Genomic DNA, 12,261 nt, shown 5'->3' with positions numbered 1-12,261 from the left:
GAGCAAAAAGCATCATCAGGGTGATGTAATTGCATCAGGACAGTGCACTATTTTAACTATACCAGCTCTGGGACCCAGAGGCTCTCCCAATCTCCCAATGCGCAAGACGTCCTACACTAGATCTTGTGACCAGGCTACAGGATAGTTCCCACACCAGACTCCAGCAGGTTGTTTTGTCTCTTAGTGGGCTTTTTTAAAGTACAGAGTTCTCAGGGCTTTTCTTCTGCTCCTTAGACATCATTACATCTAGGCATCAGACAATGATTTTGGGAACTGATGAATTACATCCTGGACTGAATCTTCACTGATGCACAGAGAGGCCAGAGAGGCCTGCCAGAAATAAGTGCATTGTAAAGATGAAATAAAGGTTCAGGAGATGAATGCCGTTCAGCCTCGTTCATCAGATGACCCAATGACATAGTGGCACAAGAGGAGTGGCAGTTAGGCTTGCTGTGGGAGCATGCAGTCTGAGAAAACTGTGCAAACTGCACATCGTATGTCTGAGACTAGGAATCTGATTTTTATAGCATGAAAAATTAAAAGGACAGTGTCACCAAGGTGCACTCCTTACAGTTTGCTGTTATCTGGAGAGCAGTGGATTCCCTACCATTCTGCTTGTGCTTACAAAAACCATCTAGGTCATTAAAGCACAGGTTTCTGCTAGAGGATCATTCCCTACATCTGCCAGGAGCTGCTATAATTTTGTGGCCACCTTCCTTCCCTCTTGGTCTGATGGCAGTAATAGTATCACTTCTGCATTTTAGGTGTTGCTATCATGCTGTGATTTTGCTGTGATACTGCACATCCAAGTCTCCTGCGTTTCACCTGGGGTTGTTACTCTGCTCCTGGTCCCCAGGCAGGTCTGGTCCAACACTCCCAGCAGGCAATGCAGAGTCACCTCCCCTTGACGTTATCACAATTCTCACACCAGGTGCACATGGGAATTCCAAGCTTTCTGAAGCCACATCTGAATACCCCTTCTTGCATGCAAAAATGAAAAGACTGTGGAGGAAGCCTGGAGAATACCAGAGCTCAAAGTGACAAAAGCAGGCAGCTCCCAAAGTTTGGGATAAAAATCTCTTGCTTTTTTAAGACAGTCTTACGATCTGGGGGTGAGAGATAACGCCCATCCTAGTGTCCCATGCCTCACACTGTGAGGTGCTGTGCCAGAGGCAGGTCCTAGTTGTACACGCATCAAACACCCTTGCACAGTACTCAGGTGCTGTGCACAGCGTGGACACTGGAAAGCACTGCAGTGGGCATGGATGCTGCTCGGGGGGCTGGCAGCTGCCTTTGAGGAGCAGCCAACAGAAAGGACTACCCAACAGAGGAGAGGAGGAGGGGTGCAAATGGAAAGGTCATGCTTTATTATAAAGCACATTTGTAAATAGTCTATAAAGGGTTAACAAATTATTAGCAGAGGCTTTCAGCGCCTTGCAGACAGGTGCTTCTGAGCACCTCAGAAATACTGCCAGTAACACTGGACGAGCTGAGTATTAAGACTGCTCATTACCTGCTTTAATCCTTTCAAAATAACTTCTAATTATCTGGAGCCTAAAACCAAGGGCTGGACTGACAGGTAGGTGGGATGTTTTTTTATTTTGAAAGACAGTTGCAAGCTCTCCTCTCCTGCACTGCTGGGCTTAAGATGTCCCAGATGAGAGTGGCTGTGTGCCCCAGCTCCTGCCAGGCTCCTTGGCTGGGGGGCACAGGGAGGCTGACAAGCCTGCAGGTTTAATGACAAGTAGGGGCAGCAGGTTTGGGAGAGAGGAGGCTTCATTTCTCAGAGTGGGAAGGCGCAGAGTTGCAGGTCACCATGACATGGGGGGGCTGCAGAAAGAGTCTCTTGGTAGTAACGGCTCTTCTGCAGGTGACCGGAGCCCCACCACCCCCAGCTCCACCAGCACACACCTCAGCAGGGGCTCACAGCTGTGCCGAGCAGGCAGGGCTGGAGAGCAAAGGACACCACAGACAAGCAGAGTCAAGCCTTCAGGCTTGGGACCCTCAGCCCAGCCCAGCTCATCTCAGCCCAGCGCAGCCCAGCACTCCAAAGTCCAGGCAGGGGGATGGCTGGGGGTCTCTCAGCCCAGCAGCCCCCACACCCCATCATGGTTCAGGGAATCAGGCCAGACGTGGGCCAGGGACACCCTGTTTCTACTGCTGTGTCTGTGACCGGCTCGCTGCCTAGTGGTGGCTGCCCATGGTGAAGACAGCCAGCAGAGTTGGGCAGGGCTCGAGGCAGCGCAGAGCCAGCCAGGCTGTCCCTTTGCATGGCCACCCAGCAAAGGCCACAGTGAGGCCATGGGCCAGCAGTGCCATGCACCTGTCCCACCGTCCTCTAGGAAGGAGCCATCAAAGGAAACTGCCTCAGCTGCTGCAGCAAATTAATTCTCTCTCCTTCTGGGAGGAAAAACAACCCTGTGATTATCTGCTGCCTCAGTTTCCACAACTATGCAATGGAGAAAGCTGCCTCCTGTGACCTGGGGAAGAAAGAGAACTTTAATGGTGAGAGAATATCAAGAAACCTGGATAAACAGCCTTGAAAAGACAGAGGATGCCCTTTCCTCAAAAGGCAGGTTAACATTCCCAGCTGTAGACAACCAGCTCCTGCTTTGGCAAGCTCAAGACTCTGGTGAGGGGTGGCTCGAATAGCTGCCCTTGCCTGGTGTTGCTAACTTATGAGATAAAACCTAAATACTCATTAAAGCAGCACTTGGCAGAAACCCCATCCTCAATTACAAAAATAATTTCTTTTTTTTATGAGTCTGAAGCCTTTGGGGCCTCATAATCTAATTAAATAAAGCTTTCTCACTCTCCTCTTGCCTGCTCCCCTAGCTTCTGTTGTACCAGCAAAGACAAATATATATTTTTAATTTAGCATAATCCCCCTGCATCGTGTATCCCCTTCTGGCCAGAAACCACCTCTGTTCCCCCCATGCCTGTGTCCTGCTTGGGCAGGCTATCTCCATAGCCTGGTTGCTTTTGTTCCTAGAAAGTGCCTGAAATAGCAGGGTCCCAGTCCACCTCCATCCACTTCCACCGTCTGGGTAACCAGAGCCCCTTTGAGGAGCAAACATGTAGAGCCTAGCAGGAGCAGAGCCTCACCTAAGGTAAGCTCTGCATTGGGACCGATGCCTCGTGCCACGCTGAGTGCAGATCTCATCCAAGTCTGCAAGATCCATCTGCCAGGACATGCAGTGGGGAAACGATGCTGCTTCAGGACATGCAACAGGGAGAGGCTGTTGGTGAACTGGAGAAGGCGCCATCCTCTCCTTCTGTATGTGTCCAACACCAGCCAACATCAAGTGGCCATGCACAGAGTGGACAGAGACCTCTGCAAGTGGGACCGGGGCTTGCTGTGGAGGACCCTGCAGTCAGCAGGTCCTGCTTTGTATAGAGCAGCACGTGGATGCTTCTCCAAGCTGGCCTCAGAGCATCCAGCTCTGGATTGGGTGCTGGAGGGAGGTGGGAAGGTACCGCAGGGAACTCCCTCTCCACCTCTACGAGGCTCTTTCCCAGAAGCGTGCAAAATTTTTTTGAAAAATTGTTCATGGGCCAAAAATTGCAATTACAGGTCAGCTAAGTCTTACCTAGATTTGTGATGCATTTGTGCTGAAACCACTGAAGAGCTGGATTTAAAAAAAATCCCCAAAGTGTAAAAAAAGGTCACAAGAACTGAGCTTTATGCTTTGACTTTGGAGCATGTAAGCAAATACAGAAAACAAAAATTGAAAACAAAAATTGAAACTCTTCAATTTAGTTTGATATTACAGCATTTCCCTACAATCTTACAATTTTTTAAGGATTTAAAAGAAAAAAAGATTTAGGTCAAATTTGTTTTTTCATATCTAGAAAATAATAGACAACTGTCACATGGGGGAGGAGAAGCTAGAGAGGTGGCTGAGCTCACAGCATTTTCTCTGGGTTTTTCAGCACAGTTGGTGAACTGTAAGTGTATCAATCACCAGGGTCTGATGTAAGTTTTCCTGCTTGATACTGATCAGGAGAGCTCAGAGGTACATGCTCCAACCCCCAAAAAGGTGGCAGCACTGGGATTCTCTCTCCTAATGCAGACCTGCAGGCTTCATCTTTTGAGGGGGGTGTCGGTTGTCCATCACAGAGCCATAGAAAGGCCACAGAGAGATGAGGAGCTCAGCTGCATCGCCTGGCAGGGAGATACAGGATGGGAAGTGACCACACAAGCCACCAAAACCAGCTGTGAGCCCCTCAGTCCAGAAAACACTTCATCCAGAAGATCAGAGTGCTCCTGTCCCCAGCGCACTCCCTGCCACACTCACAACAGGCTTAAAACTCCAGGAGACACCAGGAGCCTCTGCGATGCTAAGGTGTCTCAGCTGAAGAGCAGGAGGTACAAAACCAGTGGACTAGGGCTTTGCCATAGTGGGGCCTTTGGGATATGATCCTAGGAACCAAACAATGTCCTATGCTGTAGAGGAAGGCAGAAAATCCTGGGATGAATCCCGTGCCCATCCTGCCTGAAAGGAAACATTGCCCTTTCCCTGAGCCCTTATGAGGTGTCTCAAGGCAGCTGGCAATGACAGGGCATCCAACCAACATTACCTTTGTTGGGAGCCATTCAGGATGCCTCAGAGAAGAAGATGACCTAGGAGGAGATGAAGCAAGGTCTTCCTGAGCTGGTGATGCCACAAAGGTGACACCCTGATGAGTTTGCATGGGACCCCTCAGAGTGGTGCTGGGAGGCTGCCTTCAGGTGTGGTCAACCTCCTTTCCTGGGTCCCAGTGCGAATGCGACTCCTGCCCAGGACATGGGGACACACTTTTCCTTCAAACAACCCTACAGCAGGTAGCCTGAACCACCTGCCAGTCCTGCCTCCTCCATAGCCACTAGCCAGGCCCTTCAAGACTGGCTCACGTACCACAGTGCTGAAAAACCGTGAGGGAAGGACCTGAGGTGATGAGAAGGAGAAAGAGGAAAGAGTGGAGGACATGTAAGCAGTGGTGGTGAAGAGACAAGTAACAAACCATGCACCCAGTGCCAGGCTGAAGCCCAGAGCCCAGAGAAAGCATGGAGGGCACAAGAAGGGGCTCAGGCTCAGCTGCACCATCTCTGCTCAGGCTGCCTGCAGCTCCTTATATACTCTGGCCCTGCCTGGTGCAAGTGAGGGAGCAGGGAGCACTGGGGCTGCTCTAGTGACGGGAGCAATGTTTTCTCTAAAGAAGGAATCACGTGTGTCCCTGCCTGGGACTTGAGCAGAACTAGGTGCTGCCCAGGGTCAGGAAAGCCAGGTTATGGACCGCAGGGAAGGACCTCCCTGAGCATCTCAGCCACTCATCTCCTGGAGCTTATGCAGGAAAGCAAAGGGACAGCAGTGAGGATGAAGGGTGAGGTGGTTACTGTCCAGGTTGGACAAGTGCTCTCCACCAGTGAGCCCAGCCTGCCAGCCATGTCCCCAGGGCCACAGAGGAAATGAGGGAGGGAGCCAGAACTGACCCCGTGCCTCTCACCTATGATTCCTGCACCATAACCACCACAGAAAAGCATCATGAGTCTCATGTGCAGAAGGTACCACTCCTTTGGACCCATCTGACCACTGAGAGCCTGGATGCACTGAGCTCACATGGACCCTATCCCAGCACATCCCTGGGAAAGGCATTTACCTGCTGAAAGAGCGAGGGGCACCTTTTCACCCTCAGCAAATCTGGCAAGGAGATGTCTCCATGGCAGAGACTTTGTCAACTAGCAGAGCAAGCAGCAACCTCAAGAGATGTGGCCATTTACAGCAGCAGATCACCCACTCCAGTGACTGCTCGTATACAACCTCCAAGCAGGCTTTTCCCTCTGCAGGAATCACTCCGTCCATAGCCAGCACTTTGGTGGCAGTAGCAATGGCCCCCTCCCAGCCCAGAGAGCATCCTTCTGGCAACGCCATCAACCTGTGCAAGTCAGCAGGACCACACGCAGATGTCTGAGCTGAGCAGGCCTTTCCATTTCCTTCTGGCAACAAGCACCAATTCCAGCTTTGGGCAGAACCACTGACACCACATGGGGCAACGCCACAGGTGGAGAAGGCACTCCCAACTTCAAAGGAGACTTTTCACTTCAGTTCCTTTAACGTTGTGGCCTGACATACTCAGCGCTGTGTGCCTTATGGCAGGCATAGCACATACAAATCACAGCATGGGCTGAAGCTTGTGGTAACACCAGGTGGAGAGTTCTTCATTGGTGGGAAAACTCATGGAGGAAGGGGACAAAAAGGTGTCAGATTATGGGATGGAGGGAAGAGAAGGGATGGGGCTATAGGTTGAAGTCAAGAAGGGCAATACAGGGTTTTACAGCACGGGAGATGAGCTGTGAGCAGCACCGGTGGGGAGAGCGGAAAGCCGAGACACCTGTAAAGGCTTCACACTCAGAGCTGGATGCAACCATAAAGAGAAATAAGGCAGATACCTCCTGCCAAGCACTAAGTATTCAACTCCATGTGAAGAGCCGTGCGATGGGTCACATAATGAGGACACCAAAGGGGGCTTCATTTCAGTTACACTGTAGGTGGGGTCAGAAAAGCATGTCCTCATCTTGGACACCACAGGAGCTGGTATAAAACTTCTCAACTCCCTCTTGCCACCTGCCATGCAGCTCTAACGAGTGGCCTCGGCAAGAAGCACCCTTGCTCCATTCATCCAGTCTCCATGAACCTGTACTGCTTCCCATCACCGCCACCCTCCCACTGTACCTACAAACAGGACTGCACCCTCTGGATACTGAATGGGCCTGGTGGTCAGAGAGAGGGGCTTGCTGGCAGAGCTCCTGTGTCCTCTGCCCAATGCTGCTGCTGTCACCTTGGCACAGTCACTTGACCATGCCAAGCCTCAGTTTCCCCAGAGAATAATACAGCCATGTCCTTGGGTGGACTGAAGAGTGATAACACACTGAGACAGGACGAAACTCAGTATTAATTCAGAACTACTTGGCTTCTAGCCTCGTGGATCCAAGGGGATCTCCAGGGAAAACCACCCACTTCGACTCCACTTGTGCCTAACTTTTAGGGGGAAAGAAGAGACAAAATGAGAACCATCCATTTTGTGAATCAGCCATCTCTTCAACTTCCCCTCTGGGCTTGGCCGCCCACTTTCAGACTTTATCCATTGTTTGCTTGGACTTGTACAGGAGAAATCACATTAAAGAAAATCCTAGCTGAATCACACACTTTGGAGCAGTTGCAATGGACAATTTGACAAGGGCATAGGGATTTAGCATATTTTTAATACAAAAATATCTAATGATAATAGGCTACACTCCTGGCTAAAAACATTATCTACTGGCATGGGGGGAATTTAAGCCATAATACTAGCTACTATAATGCAGGCCTGGAACTCCATGCAAATATTACCCTGATCCAACAGCTACAAAGCTCTGTTTATCCTAGTAATTAATTCTCTCTTATGTTTAGTGATACAATTAGAGAAACACTGCCATTCTGATGGGCTTGTTTCCACCAGTGCCTTTTACTATATTTACATCCCCACAATAGGCTTGGTCTTACAGAAAAGGGTGAAATTGCATTTATGGAGACAATGCCACATGCATTCCCAAAGCATTTTATAGATGTAAAGTTAGGCTCCAAATTACACATTTATTGTGTAAGCACACAATGAGCTCAGATTAAATATTGACTAAAGCCAGCCTAACACCCAAAATAATGAAGATGAGCACAATAGTGTGATTTACTCCCAGCCACTAGAGAAATACACATCTGTAACATATAACATGCCCTTCCCACAGATATACTCTTTGTATTGTAGCTAGCCTTAGGCAGGAAAATTTCATTCTCATAAATTATGGATTTTCTTTCCCAACTGCCGACACATTCATATTACCAGTTGCAAAGGAAACAAACATAATAACAAAAACCAAATACCATTCCCCTGATACAGTGATGAGCAGGTGACTGGCTCCTTTTATCCTCAAAGTTGAGGCAGGAAAATGGAAGATAAACATGGTTAAAATCAGAGAATCCTTTCCTTTTGTCCCCTAAGATGTGGGAGCCAGCAGGGACGTGTGGGCATGGCAGGTATCTTTTTAGAAAGTACTCCCAGCCCTAGCTGTGCTCTGAAAACTATCTGTCCTTCTCACGCCTTCCTCCTCCCCAGACTTGCAGAAGAAATTCAGGGAGACACTGATGCTAATATAACAATTACGATAATAACACAGCGCTGAACGAGGACAACACACACCCTTCACAGCAGCTCGACCTCTAAATCCTCTAATATGGTACTCCTTCATTCAAGATTAAAAGAAATTGTAACCTAGCACAGACAAAAAGACACAGGAGGCAAAGCAGGATCTCACTCGGCAGTGAAGCCCCACTCCAGTCCAGATGCAGTCATATCACTTCAGCTTCTCTGTACCATCTCCATGACAACCATGTAATTTGGATGCAATAACCACTGCCGAATTGATCTTTAAATGTAGCCTTGTTATAAAACATAATACTGAACATGTCAGGCTCGGGATAAAGAAAAGTAGCCCCCTACCAATGAGGACTGTGATTTAAGAGCCCCCCTTTAATTTTCAGCTGCTAAACAGTCTTGCTATTGCAATAATTGCGTGGATGAGTGGATTTTAAAACCAGTAACAGCAAACACCATTTGTGTGTGTGTGTGTGTGTGTGTGTACAGCATGCTGTAGTATAACATCTCAAATGAGACACCACACTGAGAGCTGGAAAAATGTGTCAATGTATATTCAGAGAATGGGCATCTTTCCACATGCACGCGCATGCACACACACACACGTATCAGGGAGATTCAATCTCTAGCAACTGAAGCATACAGCTGATGCATCAAATAATCCTATTAAGAATAAAAAATGGTATAACTAAGTAAAATAGGATGGGGGATTAATGTACCGCATGACAATGAGAGCAGGGGAGCTCACATTCGCACTTACCCGAGCAATAAGCTGTTTATTTTTTGGTCCCTTCACAAATGCAGCTCCCTTTTCTCTTCAACAATCCATGCAAAATAATCTGCAGTCCCACCGACGGAGGAGTGGCCCCGTCCCTCCCCCTCCACCACCTTCCTAGACCTCCCCGTTATTGGCTTCCTTCTCCCTTCCCTCCTGCTCTCCCTCTTTCTTGCTGGCGATGGTTACACCTCCCAGCCTTCCCCCAAGGTGTCAAGAGACTGCTGGGGATCCAGCAGGCAGAGTGGGAGGGGACGGGGAGAGGGGGAGGAGGCAGGGAGTGATGGTGAATGGACCCAGTGAGAGGATGGAATAAAGCCCTTGCTGGCGAAGCCCCTGGAGGAGCACACGGAGGAGCAGACCTGCCGCTTGGCTGGGGGGCTCTGCTCACGCTCGGGCTGTGCAGGAGCTGCGAACAGTATCCCCAGGAGCGTGGGGGCTTGTCGCCCCACGGGCACCTGCAAAGCGCTGGGGGACAGGTCTGCTTCCTGCCAGCGAATCGTCGCCCTTCAGGCTGAGACTGGCTTGGAGTTTGGGGTTCAAATCCTGCCAAATACTCACACTGTCTTTAACAACTGATGCCCTTCCATACATGGACGCACAGCACTGGAAATGCCTCAAGGACCCGCCCTGGTGCAGACCCCAGCACTGCAGGTCGGCTCACTCCATGCCTCTGGACACTCCCACCTGCTGCAGCCCCCCCTCATCGCATCCCATCCCATCCCATCCCACCCCATCCCACGGCCGAAGAGCCCTGCTGGCCTTCAGCAGCAGTGCTGCCCATGGGCCTGCCTACCAAGCGTGCTCCAGAGCCACCCCCACCACGGCAGGCTGGACCACGCGCCCGCTCACCATCACTGGGACCTTCTTTGGCAAGGCTGACACATCTGCCTCCTGACAGCTCTTGCATGCAAAGGCAGTGGTTTTGTCTACAGGCTAATACAGGCATCTGGCTCACCGAGATGGCTGGAGATGCAGTGTGGTGTGGAGAGGCATAGGGACACAACACTTTTCCTGCTTTAGGGGCCCCTTACTTTACTTGCAGACCTAGTGCTGTAGGGAAAACACTGCCTCTGGCCATTTGGTGGCTGTAATGCAGCAGGGGTTTCTGTGGGGGTACAGGTGAGAGGTGGTGGGTGCTCTCTGGTTCAAGTTGCCCAGCTGGAGCACAAGCCTGTGGTCCCTCAGCCTGAGCTGGCTGGGGCAGTGGCCAGCTACCAGGATCCTTCACCTGGAGCTGGCACACACCTTTGCACTGGGATCACCCATGTCTTGGCGACCCAGGATGCTCACCCATCTGCTTGACTGCTTCGAAGGGATGTGTGATGCCTGCCTGCCCTCAGCCCTGTCCCTCACGGTGCCCAGAACACCACATGCATGCGCCGTCCTCCCTTCTAACAGCTCACAGGGGACCAAGGGCTCCCTCGGCAGCATGCAGAGGGAGCAGCCTCAGGCTGGACCTTTAGGCCAACAAAGAAGGGTTTGGTGTCTGCCCAGATGCATGTTCCAATACAGCTGATGGCTTCCTGATTCCCTGGAGAAAACCTCTCCCTACACCTCTGTGCCTCTTGGAAAGCTTGCTCCAGAGGATGCACACTGCTGAATGAGTGGACAAATCCCCAACATCCCAAATTAAAAATATCATTACAATATATAGCGATACATCCAAACACCAATGCACAGCCATTAGATGAAATAATGTCCTGGAGCAGCTCAGCAGAACTCGGCTGTATATTCTTCCAGAAGGGATACCCCACAGCACAGCACACAGGGTTGTTTGCCAGGGATAGTATCGGTAATGAACCATGTAATGAGCCACCCTGCAGCTATACTCAGGAGTTATCCAACAAACGCAAGTGTGAATGAAGGTTACTGCGCTGAAGAGCCACATGAAATGGATCTTGTGGCCACAGACAAGGGCAGTAAGCAGCCAGACAAAACTAGGTGTGGAACTGTTAACCTCCCTCAGGGTTCCTTCATCCGAGAAACAGGATTCATTTTATACCATCACAAAAGTCTGTCCTGCTCCTCTCTCTGATCAATTCAAATGTATTTGTAACCAACCAATTATCAGGTTAGGGTGCTTTAATGAAAAAAAAAATTAAGAAAAAAAAGCACAATCAATATTCATCAGTCTATTGTAATGTTCAGGTCTGAAGGCAAGTAACAAAATCCAATTTCTGCGCAGCCAGTCCTAGGAAGTCACATTTTACAGCATGAAAAAATGAGGTTCTAGTTTCTAAGAATACATCCACTAGTGGGGCTCCAAATAACTGGGTTATCAATCATTCTGCTTCTGGGAATGAGCAGAACAACAGCTGGATTCAGGGAGAAACCTCCTCTCATCCCTTGAGCAGCATGGTGTGCTTGTCCTTATCATTTATGAGACACTCCTAACACTAACAGAGTACTAAGATTTTTCCTGGATTGCCAGTAGATCTGTGTTAGATGCCTTGTGTATGTCCTAACTTTTTTTTTAATTAAGAAAACTCCTAAACTATAGCAATTTTGGACATGCTGTTTAACTGCCTGGATGTGTACGTGAACATGCAGATGCCATTTGCCACCTGTGATATGAGTTCTCTGGGGAAGTGGGAGCAACCTAGGGTGAGGCCACCTTCCTTCCACACCAACAGCAGGGAAGCCGTCCCTCAAGCCCCAAAGAAATGAAAGCATACATCTGGGAGCCTTCCAGGCAGCAGGGAACAGCAGGCACCAGAACTAAACACTGCAGACTACACAACAGGCATGAAAGTTAACCAGCTACACTATACAGACCATGCAAACACTCCAGCTAGGCTGATAGGAGAGGCAGACACCTGGAAAAAGATGGGAGTTTGTGGTCCTGAGATTGTTCATGGTCACATACCCCCATGCGATCCACTGATAAATCTGAGCTCCAAGACTGCTCCAAGGCTGGCGGCTCTGCAGCCCCGGCTCTGCTCCCCCTTCACTCTGAGTGGAGAAGCCAAGACAACACACCTACAACCCCAAAGGGTTTATTGACTTCACCTGACAATTTTAAAAGTGTCTTAATCACAGCTTAATGCCTAGGTTTGAAATGCTGCATCCCTGTTACAAGTAGTTTTCTAACCATGCCCTGCTCATGGTACTTACTGTGGCACACAAGGACACTCCTGGGTGCTGCTCAGCTGCCGCCTTATTTTTTTCTATGAAAACATCGCAAGTGTTGTCATGTGCCCAGGAATGATTTTGCTTCCATGTCCTCCCACAGCTGTTTTTCTCAGGAAATGCCTTGGATTTCCCAGCTGGGACTCACTAACTTTCAGTACAAGTCACTTTAATGGAAGCCAGAA

The 12,261-nt window shown here is 49.6% G+C and overlaps 1 protein-coding gene across 7 annotated transcripts in view; it reads right to left on the bottom strand.

Moving 5' to 3' along the window:
- Positions 1-12,261, bottom strand: part of PSD2 (pleckstrin and Sec7 domain containing 2) — an 89,190-nt gene that overhangs the window by 60,730 nt on the left and 16,199 nt on the right. For 2 of the 7 annotated variants that reach the window (XM_052816575.1, XM_052816572.1), the window contains exon 1: positions 8,930-9,107. The exons of 3 other annotated variants lie outside the window; for them this stretch is intronic. The gene's annotated coding sequence lies outside the window, so the exon portion shown is untranslated. Of the gene's footprint in view, positions 1-8,929; positions 9,109-12,261 lie in introns of those variants that run through there. 2 more of the 7 variants (XM_052816577.1, XM_052816574.1) reach the window with 2 other exon arrangements.

This window comes from Harpia harpyja, chromosome 20, assembly GCF_026419915.1.
Source record: "Harpia harpyja isolate bHarHar1 chromosome 20, bHarHar1 primary haplotype, whole genome shotgun sequence".
Taxonomy (NCBI): Eukaryota; Metazoa; Chordata; class Aves; order Accipitriformes; family Accipitridae; genus Harpia; species Harpia harpyja.
Note: the sequence above shows the minus strand (reverse complement) of the source record. Positions and strands in the feature narration are given on the sequence as shown.